Consider the following 13,522-nt stretch of genomic DNA (forward strand, 5'->3'; position numbering starts at 1 on the left):
ACCATGTGATCTCCACCAGCATTAATGTAAGCAGTTTTTACACATGTAGGTTAGGTAGATATGTGTGTTTAATGCACTCAATTATGTCTGCAAACATGCTCATTCATTCACTTCTATGTGATTTTTGTTGAGTGGGGGCAGACAAGTTCTTCGGAGCGCTGTACAGCATCTATGGGTCTAAATCAGGAGATGGGATGGATCGGCCTGCCTCACGGCCATCAGCTCACACAGTTGAAGAGCTTGAGTCCTGTATCACTTTACTTAAATTAGGCTACAATTTAACTCTGAAAGAGACGTCCATCTCCCTTCACCAGTGTATCGACACCCGCAACTCTGGTGCCAATAATAAGTCTAAGGCAGGGATCTCTGCAGTATCCACGCCTCCCTGTGATCCGCCAGCGCCCTGCCGTGTAAGCATCAGACAATGGTATTTGTTGTTCGATTTTACCTGATATGGTGGCGCAGGCGTATTATGGGACCAGCTATGAGCAGGCAGGAGCTTCTGAGGGATTCCCTCAGCCTTGGGGGAGAGGGTGGCTGGTGTCATCAAAGCACCCCAAAGCACAGTGGTAATCACAAGGCTTCCCTGCTGTGCACATGTTACCCAATTCTAGAGATTACCTTGCCAATATCAAGGCCTGCCCAGGACCCTGTGATGCTCCTGCTGTCAGGGAGGTTCCTGCACACCCCACTATTCTGTGATACCCCAAGACCCTTGGGACCCTGGGATCGCCCCCATGCTGCTGTGCATGAATGGCTGTGCGGAGGGGGGGGGGGATCTCGGCCATTGCCTGTCCCAGGGGTTGCACTTGGCCCTCTTTCCACCTGGAGACTGTGGCGCAGTCACCTAAGATGCTGATTGGTTAAAGGGTGGTAGTCAAGGTGCAGGAATGGCCTGTGCCAGTTTTAAACAAAGGACTTGGACATATATAATATATCCAGCGATTAACTAGATGGCTCTTTAGAACAGTCAGTGTGGTTTATTCACTCCCCCTTAAGATATAACTGTATTTACATACATTTTTAGTGACATATCACACTGTTGTATTTTACTGGTAACATTAAAACGCTAATGAACGAGTGTAGGTGAGCACACACTCCTAATTGTTAACTATTCTGAAATAGAAGTATGCGTCTAAGGCGCGACCACACACTATTGCTGACAATAATCCAGTTCAAGGCTGTGCATTGAACACAATAGGGGGTCATGCCCAGAATGTCTACAGAGGTACAAAAGGGTGTGGTAATGGACGGAGCATCTGAACCAATCAAACTCTCACACCCAGTCAAAGATCTGGGTTTAATCCATCACCGTTCTTTAGCCCATTCTGCCACCCCAGTTCAGACATGGCTATATGCAAATCAGTCTGACCCTGTGCCTCATGGGAACAGTCCAGCCCGAACTGCCAAGCCATGTCTTCCCTGGACCGGAAACAAGCTTCCGAGGACCGGTTTCTGGCATTCCAGCCGTCTTCAGCCCAGCTTGCTTGAATCCAGTGGCAAAGTGAGCAAGGGACTCACGTCTGAGCATACCATGCCACACTTATGGCGGCCAAAAGCGGTACAAAAGGGGGTGGTAATGGACGGAGCATCTGAACCAATCAAACTCTCACACCCAGTCAAAAGATCTGGGTTTAATCCATCACCGTTCTTTAGCCCACTCTGCCACCCCAGTTCAGACATGGCCATATGCAAATCAGTCTGACCCAGAATATCTACAGAACATTGCCCTGCACTGTATATCAAAAATACCATACAAAACTATATAACCACTGACATCAGCGCCAGCAGCTCGAGACTATCCGCACACACCACTCTAAACACTGCCACAGGTTCCCAGCATTGCTCAACCTGACAACATGCAGAAATGTATTTGTTCTAAGTGACTTTTCACCTCTTGATCGATCCCCACACACAGAACCAACCTTTATTGCTTGATGAGAAAGCAATCAGGGACAGATTTTTTGCCTCGATTCCGATTTCATCTTCAATTTACCCACACACGGGATAACTTTACATAAATAACTATAAAAAATAAATGAATGCATTAACTAAGGAGGCATTGGGAAGTGGGAACGTATGGCTCGGGTCTGCTTCTTGAGTAACGCTGATCACCAAGCACAGTAAGTGAACCAATGCTAATCTGGCAGCGAGAGCGAGGTGACAGCCTGCAGCAGACGCCTCAGAATCCTACAAGCAGGGACCGAGATCACTGGTGTTGGAGCGCCCTCTTGCGATTCGAGTATGACATTTGCTGAGGTACCATAGGCGCCCTTCTATGAGCCCACCAGTTAGAGTGAGTCACATGCGTTTCTTTCCAAGGAATGAATTTTTTAAAAAAACGGTTCAGTAGTGACATCTACTGGCCAGTTGATGCGTTGTACTGGACTTTGTTCAATTGGGATCTTGTACCTCATTTCTCAGTAATGCGGAGAGGAGGAGCCAAGTCCAAAGAGGGAATGTAAGGTCATTGTAGCTTTTTTGTTTGCTAGGAAGAAAATAACCAGTCTTTGTTGCAGCAGTGACACCAAGAGGCCAGAGAGTGTGAGACCTTGGCCAAAGTCCCTTTACAGTGGTCTTTACATTTTTAATGCCACGCCCCCAGTGAAAAAATTAAATTCATCGGGCCCCCATCAGCTTTTTTCACAATTATTCAATTAAATTACCAATGTTCAAATATGTCTCAACTTTCTTAAACACTGCAGTTGAGCTCTGTTACCATTTTAAAGATGCAATCAACTACATGATTGCCAAACATACTAAGCTGGTCAGGCAGGTCTTAATAACGTGTATAAGTATCCACAGTGTGGGTATTAGAAATGGGGGTGGGGATGGGGATTTTGAGGAATATTTGGAGTCCCTTCCCTTTTGACATATAATCTCAGCTAAGATATTCATGACAAAACATGTTCTTATGGCCCATTACAGAGCGGCATACTGTGGCTCATTTTTTCCACTTAAAACAAAGCACTGCTATCCGTGAAATGCTTCATTTGGCCAGTGCCTGGCGTCCCCACAAGAATCATTTGAAGTTTACTAGGGAGCGGTCTGCCCCCCAGTTTGAAGAACCCTGCCCTAGGAGGACAGGTAGGGCCTAATTCACAAACTGCAATTTGTAGTACGTAAAGTAGTACCAAACATTACTACTTAACACTAGAAAATGCAATTTGCTAACCACCTCCATCCCTCCTATCTTTTCTGTGGGAAGATCGTTACACCTATGTTTACCAATTTATAGTATCATGGGAGAGGCCAGTGGAAGTGGTGGACAAATGGAGCATATCTATTACAAAATGGGAGGGATTTAGAAAGGGGTGAGGAGGGGTTTAGGTAGGGACATGCGAGTACATACACCCACCCACAATGGAGCAAGCCCATTGATACTCACAAACGACACTTCTAAAGATATTCCAGCCCAAATGGCCAGAAAACAGCCATAAATGTACTCCAACCCAGCCTAGGAGTAGGTCCCTCACGATACATGACCACTCACATGACCACTCACAGATAAACACTCCCATAGAAAAGTATGGTGGCTAGGGACTTAAAAAAGAACCATCATAAGAAATAATATAATACATTTTGACTTTTAAATATATATCTATTTTAATGTTAAAAATTATTAAAAATGCAATATAAATCTTATTTTATTATAACCATTTAATAACCTTTTGTAATTGAAAAAATGTCACAAAAAGTTGAAAATAATTTTACATTAATTCTATTAATAACTTTTAGTTATTTTAATAATACAAAAATAAATATAAACATTTCAGTTTAGGCGAAAATAGTTTTTAATATATATTAATACAATTAATACAGTTTAATATGATTGAATTGAATAAATATGTAACTAATAGTTTCCTTAATACTGTTCAAGGATTTTTTTATTTTGTTCTACATTTAAAATGAATGTATAAAATTATTGACATTAAAATGTAACATAAGTATATTTTTAATTTATTTTCACTTTATTAAGCGTTTTACATTTTCCCTACACTTTTCCGTAGGGCGATCTCTGTCCCGGTGGTGGAGACCTTCATATACATGTGGAAAGTTAAAAGTAGTAACTTTACGCTTGTACTCAGGCCACAGTCTCCCTGCTCCACAACCTGAGATTCACCATAAATTTCACCAAGTCCCATCTCTTCCCCTGCAGTTCCATCCCTTTCTAGTTTCGGTCCTAAACGAGATAATAGGCAAAGCCTACTCCAACCAACAGGGCTTACTGGCATTTCAGCAGCTGCTGCCTATTTTTCAGTGGAATCTTCAACTTACGGTCAGGATCATAATGAGCCTAATAGAGAATATGCATCACCATAGTGTTCCATTCCCGGCTCTACATGTGCCTCTTGCAGGAGTGCCTTTTGGTGCAATGATCAAAAGCAGAGGGTTACTGGGAAGATCTAGTGTAAGTAAAGACCAGGGCTCATCACTGTCTGCAGTGGTGGAACAGCATCAGGGCAGGCCGTTCTCATATCTGCAGGTCCTGCAGGTGAAAATTACCACAGAAGACTCTCTCACAGGCTGGGGGGGGGGTCTAGATGATATTACAATACAGAGGGTGTGAACCCATCAATACCTCCAGCACAACATCAACTACCTCAAGCTGCTGGCCATTTGGCTTAACTCTGCAAGCCTTCTTTTAGGTTATCCCGGGCATAGTAGGCCTCAAGGCAGCCAATGTGATCACTGTGTATTACCACTAGAAGCAAGGCAGCATGCATCCTCTACTTCTGTCAGCCCTAATGCAACAGATCTGGCCATTGGATACCACATACACATCTTGGCATAGTACCTTACGGGGTGGACAATGGCATTGTAGGTCATCCTAGCAGGATACACCAACAAATCCAAGAGTGGGAACTCCACCTGCAACTCCTACTTACTTACTTACTTTCAGAATTGAGGCAACCCACAGATAGACCTATTTGCCACCCAACAACACAAAATACCCAAACTTGGCCACCTAGTTACCCACACCCACCGGCCATGTGCAATGCTCTATGGATGAATTTGTCAGGGATATTGGTCTATGTTTTTCCTCCTCTCCCACTCCTTCTGTACTTGGTAGGAGGATGTAGCAAACATTCCTCACACTTTTTTTCATGACACTCACTTGGGCCAGACAGACTTGGTACTCAATGCTCTTTGAGATGTCCATCAGCCCCCACAACAAGCTCCTGAACAGACTGAACCTTCTCACACAGAACCAAGACCAGATCAGGCACCCAGACGCCAGACAGCTCAACCTAGCAATCCAGCACTTGAGGCCTTATACTTTGGCTGTCTTTATCCCGCAGGAATGCATGACTATCCTGTGGGTAGCCCGTAGTCCAAATACATGGGCTTGGTATGCTGCATATTGGGATTTTTTTTTAAACTACTGCATCCTCAAGCACCTGGCTCCTCTAAACTCAACTGTCCAGGACACCATTTATTACCTCTAGCACCTGCGAAAGTCAAGCCTTGCCAACACTTCCATATGGCTACACCAAGCCCTATTGCTCCTAAATGTAAACAAGCATTTACAATGCAACGGTTTCGCCTTTGGAGAAGTTAGAGCTATTGGCATTGTAAATGACAAAATGTGTACTTATGTGTTGGTTTTGAAAACAGATAAATAAATGGCATTGTCATTTACATTGCCAATAGCTTAATATCTCGCAAATGTGAGAACTATTGTACCCTACGGACGAGCTCAGCAGACAGCAATTACTACCACACACACACACACACACACCCAGAGCCACACACACACCCATAGCCAGCCCCACACACCCAGAGCCAGCCACACACACCCAGTGCCAGCCACACCCAGAGCCACACACACACACCCAGAGCCCCACACACACACACAACCAGAGCAGTCACATACACACACCCACTGGAGTAGTCACACACACACACACACACTGGAGCAGTCACACACACACTGGAGCAGTCACATACACACACCCTGGAACAGTCACACACACACACAAACCCAGGAGCTCCGGCAATGACGGGCAGATCTGTCTTCCAATGGCTAGCCTCCATTTATGGAGCTATCCAATGGAAGACAGAGGCGGGAGAAAGCTCCATACTTGTTTACAAAAGTTTTCGCCTGCGCGATACTGCTTGCGCAGTAAACGCCAGGCGAAACCTAAAAATGACTAAAGCATGGTAAGTCTCCATATGTCCTGCTAGTAATACTTATTTACACACTAGGACTATTGTTAACCAGACATATTTGAAATAAGAAACAGGATAAGAAGACCACCAAAAGGTCAAATATGATTTACATTCACTCGAATTCTGTACAATGTGAACAACAATTAAATCAAAAAAGAAATGCACTTATGAATTATGCCTCTCTGTGGACCAAACTAAAACAAAAATAAAATGCACTATTTTAGTGGTATTCCGAAACATCAACTTGGACAATTCTTCCTTGATGCTTTGTACATCCACACAGTGCTATTTAGGGCACCCAAAATGCATTTGTGAGAACCCATATTTCTGAAAAGAAAACATGATTCTGCTTTACCTTTATCCATGGCCTGAAAGTAACTGAATCAGTAAGTTGTTCCCTACACGCAAAGTCGATTTCTGTGATCATCATACAGATGCTGATTCAATTGCCCAAAGTTTCAATGCAAAGGAAGAGAAAACAAAGAATTTCAGTATGTCCCAATACTTTGGAAAACCTTTTGAAATAACACAATCTGCCTACCTTAATAGAAATTCAGTAACCCTAATAATCTCCCATTTAGCTGATCATAACAACGCACAGTGTTTTAAACACACACACACGCTCGCATGTCACACAATTCTCGAATAAACGGAAACACGCACACATTGTTATATACCTAAACGGGTACACACACACTAGCATGTACATACACTTCTTCCAGCATACATACAATGCTCTCTTCAGACATGGCTTTTCTCTAACGCTCATGCACAATCCCCTATGTATGGATAAACACACCCCCGTGGAGCTGCAGTACCCTGGCTCCCCCTACTCGGCGTGCCCTTCCGCGGCTGGCAGAGTGTGTCCTTTTAGGGCACGTGTGCTGTGACTGACACCTCTTACCAGTGACAGCCTCTGAGCTGTGGAGGGGCCGCCGTCCCTCTCAGCGAGTGTGGCTGACACTAACCGGCCTGCCTGCACTTCACCCACATCCTGCAAGCGCCTTACCCTATCCCACGATAAGCATGAGCGGGGGGTGTGGTGCGCAGCCCACTCACCCCAAGAAATATCACCAAACTTCTTAAACTGCCAGGCAAGCTTCCATGAAGTGCCAAGCTCGGCGTATCTGCGCCTGCACACACATCGCCAGTTGACCGCAGGTTCGAATCCCACCCGGCAATATAGTGCGAGGGAACATTGACACACATAGCACATGCTGACCTGCAACAGTCCACACACAGCAAGACAGTGTTGTAAAAGCGCGGCGAACCACGTCAGACTGCCTCTGTTGCGCAGTAGGGTTGGCACAGGGTCAGTCTCGCGCCAGAAGGGGCCAGAGGAGCTGTCAGGGGCAGGGCTGGAGTAAAGTCATGTCACTGCCTGAAAAGCGAAGCCGGTAGGGATGGAACAGTCAATTGCATGTTAGACTTCTTCCAGGAAGAGGCAGTCCATTCTGCCAAGTGTTTAATTTGAGCAGGTGCTCAGCACCGGCGATTATGTCGCATGATTTCCCCTGGACATTGAGGCACGCCGAGACTCGAGCCCGGTTCTCCAGCTCCGAAATAGGCAGCTTCTAGCCATTTGGCCAAGTCCTCTCCAGAATATCGAGTGCTGGGGCTCTAGTCGGGAGGCAGATTACACCTGCACATTTCTACGGTTAGCGCTGTCTCCTGATGAGAGCCCCGGCACTTTTTATTTTTCAAATTAACCACTGAGTTTCTAGACAGCTGAGGTAGTCAGGCACTGGCAGCGTTTTCTCAGAGACAGCCCTACAGCCCGGAGTGATTGACTTGGCGCGGGCCTGCCCTGTGACTGACAGCCTGCCCCGTCCCCGGCACACGTGCAGACGCGAGGTGTGGGGTCGCTCACCTAGTAGCAGCAGCAGTAGGGCCCCCCTGCCGGCCGGTCCAGGGTCCGAGGTGCTGCCCCCTGCAGGCGACGCCATCTTCATGCAGTCCAGCGCCCAGAAGAGGTGAGTCAAGAGCCTGGGCGCCGAGTCAGATGGCAGGAGACGGTCAAAGGCGAAGGATAAAAATAGTGCAAGAGTAGGTAGAGGCCGGAGCCCGAGCAGTCCGCAGGGCGAGTCTGTCTAAAGTTTTTACAGGGAAATCAAGTCCACGGGCCATCTCCCTTCCCCCAACTCCTCATTACTGTCTGGTGCTCGCTGCTAAGCCACCTCTCCCTTCTGTCCCTCCTCCTCTCTCACTTTCTCTCTTTCCTTCTCTTTACCCCTCCCCCTCCCCCCCCCATCCACTGCTACTTTGCTGCCCCTCTTTCTGTCTCTTCCCTATCTCTTTAGGACTCTGTTTTTTCTCTTATCCTCCCTTTTTCTCTTCCTTATACTTGCTTCTCCCCTCGCCCGTCTCTTCTCTTTTATCTATACTGTCGCTATCTCTCTATGTTCCTACATCAACATTCTCTTTTAACTCTGTATTGCCATGCCCCTCTTTCTCCTCTACCGACCTCTCCTCCCTCTTTTTCTACTTTTTATTCTCTCTCCACTTGTCATCCCCCTCTTGCTACCCTCTAGCTGCCTTTTTAACCTGACTGTTCTCCCTATCATCTCCCAAAGCCATCGTTGGAGCCCCTCACGGCTCTGCTGAAATGCCCGGGGACTTGGAAACAATGTCCGCTGGGGGAGCGACCCACTGCCTTCTGGGGCCACTCTACCCCTTCAGGAATGCCCTCGTGAGCCTCTCAGGGCTCAAGACAGTGACACCCTGCCACACGGAGCCTCCCCTAGCCCTTCTCACTTACCGGGCTACTCTGGCGGGGGCTCCTGGGGGGTTTCGCGCTGCTCCTCTTCTCGGGCTGCGGGGCTCTTCTCGGCCACGGAGCCCTGCCTGCCGCTTCCCTCTTTGCTTTCCGGGGCGGCCCCGGCGCTCTCCCTCACTCCTGGGAGCCCCGGGCCGCAGGGATTCGGCCGGCATTCTTCCTCTATTTTCCCCGGTGGCAGTGCTGGCCAATCACAGCGCGGCGGCGGGCGGGACTTCCTCCAACAAACCGGAAGTCCCGCCCCACATCAGGCACCGTCGTGCCTGACTTCCTGTTTTGCGGCGCTCGGGCCGCGGCGGTGAATCTCGGGGGCATTTCAGAGGGGTGGCACCCTCGAGATTAAAATAAACAGTGAGGTAAAGCGGCTTTTTAAAGAGCGTCTTCCAACTCAATGAGAAACAAAATAAAATCTAAAAATTATTTTTGCAGAGTCCCAATAATCGAAGCGGGAGGGGAGACGGGCACACGGAGGGGGGAGGCGGGAAACTTGCACAGGACAGCGAGGAGGGGGGAAGGCGGGAGGAGGGACACAGAGTAAGGCAGGACAGCAGCAAGCACGGCCCGGCCGGACCAGATTCGGGGGCGTTCCCGGCTTTTGGCTGACGTATCATGACGTAGCCAAAAGCCAAAGATTCTCGGGAACGCCCCCGAATCTGGTCCGGCCATGACGGACGCCTCTCTGTTCCAATGGCTAGCCTCCATTTATGGAGCTAGCCAATGAGACAGAGGGGCGTGTTCAAAGCACCCATACTAGAAACTACAGATTTCTCTGGAGGCGGAGCTTACAGCTCCGTCCCCCAGCGAAACCTAAAAAGGGACCATTCTTCCTTATTTAGAATTCCTGTCATCAAAATATTCATCAAGGGCCTCAAGAGGATCATGCCTCCCACATTGGCCCCTGCACCCTACGTGGGACCTTAGCATAGTCCTCACCAGACTTACATGGGTCCCCTCTGTGTGCCCCTGCAGTCCTGTACTTTACTGTTCCTCTGGTGGATGGAAGTTTTCCTCGTGGCCTTATATTCCCTCAGATGCATCAGCCAGCTGCAGGCACTTACAGTGCAAAAGCCTATAATTCAGGTCTTTAAGGACAGGATCCTAGGTTTGTCTCCTAGTTAGTACATCCTTTCCACCTCAATTAGACTACAGCACTGCCAGTCTTCTTCTTTCTTCGGGCAGACTCTGTAGAGTAGAGACCCCATGATACCCTAGATATTAAAAGAGCTCTCATGTACTATGCTGACAGGATCAAGCCCCTGGACAGGTCTGACTGGTTCTTTGCAACCTTTTCAGAACTCCACAAGGGCCATTCCATCTCAAAGGCTAGCATAGCTAGGTGGATAGTCAAGTGTATACAGACCTTCTAGCACAAAGATAAAATGACTGTGCCCCTTCCACCCAGGGAAGATGCCACCCATAAAAAAGTGCACCCATGGCCATTTTGCGTAATATCCCACCAGATGACATAAGTAAAGTGGACACTTGGTCAACTCACACACCTTTACCAAGCACTGTTTTGTGAATATAAAAGCACTCAAGCAGGCTGCGGTTGGCCAGGCAGGATTAAGAATTTAGTTTCAGACATCTGCACTACCCACATGCTAACTGCCACTTATAGAGGGTGCAGCTTTAAAATCTATGAAGAGCTTGTGTATCTTTCGTCACTAATGTTACGAACGGAAAGCGCTACTTACCGTGTACGCATCTTTTTGTAGCATGTATTGTTGTAGATGTTCAAGTGCCCACCATCCTCCATGCAACCCTGTGTTAACTGCCAATCTCTCCTGTTAATACCTGTTTAACACTCAAATGCACATGTAAACCAAGCTTCGCTCACTCGCTGCTCCATACATGCTTTCATCCACTAAGGGGGAAGTCACAGTGCTTTTTGTAACTTCAAAGATTTTTTTGAAGATAAAAGTCCTCCAAACATCAAACCCTACACTAGAAGGCTGGATTATGCTGAGCATGGGAATCAAAAGCATTAAATGCTAGGATAAAATGCTTCCAGGGTAAGTAACATTTTCCTTATATATAATATTGCCGGGATTGAAAGTGAATCTAAATTAATTTGTAAAATTCTCACACATTGTTAGAGGTACAGAATTGTTCAAATCAATTGATATATGCATGAAGATGAAGATAGTATGTATGAAGATAGTCTTAATTTCCACTGATGTAAATTGTAAAAATCTCCGATTGTAAGCTACTTCTCTTTGTGGTATTCACAAAACATGCATCCTGAGGAACAACCAAAAGCATATAGGGGTAGATTTATGATAACTGGCGTATCTCCAGGGATGCGCCAGTTATTTTGCGCCGCTGCTCCGCCACCCATGGTGCGCCGCATTTACAATGCGGTGCACCACGGGGCAAAAACGGCACAGATACGTGACGCATCTGTGCCGTAAAGGTGGCGAATTACTGGAGTTGCGTCGCAAGCGCGACGCAGCTTCATCAAGGGTCGGGGGTGCCCCATCTTTACAAGAAGGATTCAAAAGGGCTTTTAGGTCAGAAGAGCAACTGGGTGCACGGCCTAAGTGAACGCACTATGTGTGAAAAGAGGGCTGTAATTATTAGGTGCAAAAGGGTGAATGGATAAGCCTACCAACAGGAACACGTCCCGGCGAGAACACTGTCGTCATTTGCTCAAGAGTCGTACCCGACTACACATCGTGGGGGGTTTTCAACCACTGAACCCACCCAGGTAAGAGTACTACCTATGACTCTACCTTCAGCCTCATATGGGCATACAGTCTCTAAATGCATTTTCTGCATTGCAGAAATACTTGTATTCCTACATTGCAGTCCAAGACCACGCAATTACCCAATACGTTTGGATTATTATTTAGGGACCCCACCCACATTACTTTTTTATACTGTTTTGGAACCAATCTATTGACTCTGCCTCTTCACTAAACCTACGGTCACGGGCCCAGCTGGGTCGGAAGTATCACCAGCAGTGCGACCTTTTGGTTTAGATACAACCATTAAAGCCCTGAGGATTCGCAAATAGCGATGAAACACGTGTCGGCTGGCTAATCGACATAATAAAGGACTCCTACGGACTACTCTCCCTCTGGAGCATCTGATTGACTTCTGTTGTTTTTGTTGCACTGTACTTTTGAGAGAATTGCTACATAATATATGTGTTACTGTTGCTTGAGTGCATTGGGTAAACCCGTAAGTGCCCCATCTTTACAATGCTGCGTCAAGACCTACGCCTGCTTCAAGCAGGCGCAGGGTTTTGACGCAGCATTGGCCTGAAAGTGACTGAGTGCAATCTTATAGATTTCACTCAGCCACTTTTGCGAGGCGCACCGGCCCCGGAACGCCCACCCTGCGCCGGAACGCCCACAAGTGGTGCAGGGTTTTACAACATGACGCATCTGCCTAGATGCGTCACGTTGTAAATGGGTCGTAGGGATGCGCCACGTTTAAGCCGCAGTTGCGTGACGCAAACGTGGCACATTCCCAACATAAATCTGCCCCATAGAATTTATGAAACAAAACATCGCTACTCCTGTTGTCCTGGTATTACCAGTGATTAATTTAATTTGATTTAATCTGCAAATATTTGTTCACTAATATTCTCTTTTTTTCTAAAAACCCCATGTGAAAATTTGAGTCATTAGTGTGCTTTCTCACACTTCGTCAACCCTTCCACTATGGACATTCAAGTGTAATGTAGGTGTGCTGAATATTGTATTTACAAATGATTGTGAATACCCACCAAGTTATATCGGAGTGGTGGGTGGTCACCCCTGACCACTGCTCTTAACGCCCTCCACCCCTTGTGTGTGCACAAGTGTGATTAGGATAAACGTGGGTAAATTAAGCACATGTGTAAGTTACACATCCATATTTCATTGACGTATGCTTTTTCCTACATCTCCATCATTACGGTATAACTTAGGGAGGTGCAAAATACTTATTTACTGTGGCAAAAGACTAATAAAACATCATAAAATAGTACTGGTTTTTCCACGTATGTCAAAGATATAGTATTGTACCATTTATATTTTTAATTCAACAACATGACAAACTTCATAAAAGGTAGAAGTTTCCAATTAAATATGCAAGTGCCAATCAAGAATCCAATTTAGATTATTTTTCCTTTCTTTAGCCACATATTTTTATGGAATAGAATAAATTGGTAAGCAGTTGAAACCCGAATTAAATCATGTTGTGTAAAAAAACTAAATTTTATTGTAAAAAGTGCATATATCATGTATGTACATACATCAGTAATGTTATTTCTGTTTCTTTGACTTTTCAACATTACTTCAACATTCATACTTTCTGTCACAGTGCTGGGTTGCCTTGACTTATTATGTGTGTATGATTCAAAGACAGAGACGAAGCGGTGCATGCACAAGGATAATCAATACATCTTCAAGAGTATTCTTTAGAAAAAAAGGTCCTTTTTATTTCCATTCATTTTTTTAAAACAAATGTATATGGTCCAGCAAACAGAACATACAGCCAATATGTTTCGTTCAGTAAACATTGAACTTCATCAGGGCTTTTGCACTCTTTAATCTATGATGGTAAATAATCCTTCAGTTAATG

General features: G+C 46.0%; 1 protein-coding gene across 1 annotated transcript in view; it reads left to right on the forward strand.

Moving 5' to 3' along the window:
• The window catches only part of PDGFRB (platelet derived growth factor receptor beta), a 251,497-nt gene that overhangs the window by 185,254 nt on the left and 52,721 nt on the right, over positions 1 to 13,522 (forward strand). The gene's annotated exons all lie outside the window — the stretch shown is intronic.

The sequence above is a fragment of the Lissotriton vulgaris genome, chromosome 7 (assembly GCF_964263255.1).
Source record: "Lissotriton vulgaris chromosome 7, aLisVul1.2, whole genome shotgun sequence".
NCBI classification, from domain to species: domain Eukaryota; kingdom Metazoa; phylum Chordata; class Amphibia; order Caudata; family Salamandridae; genus Lissotriton; species Lissotriton vulgaris.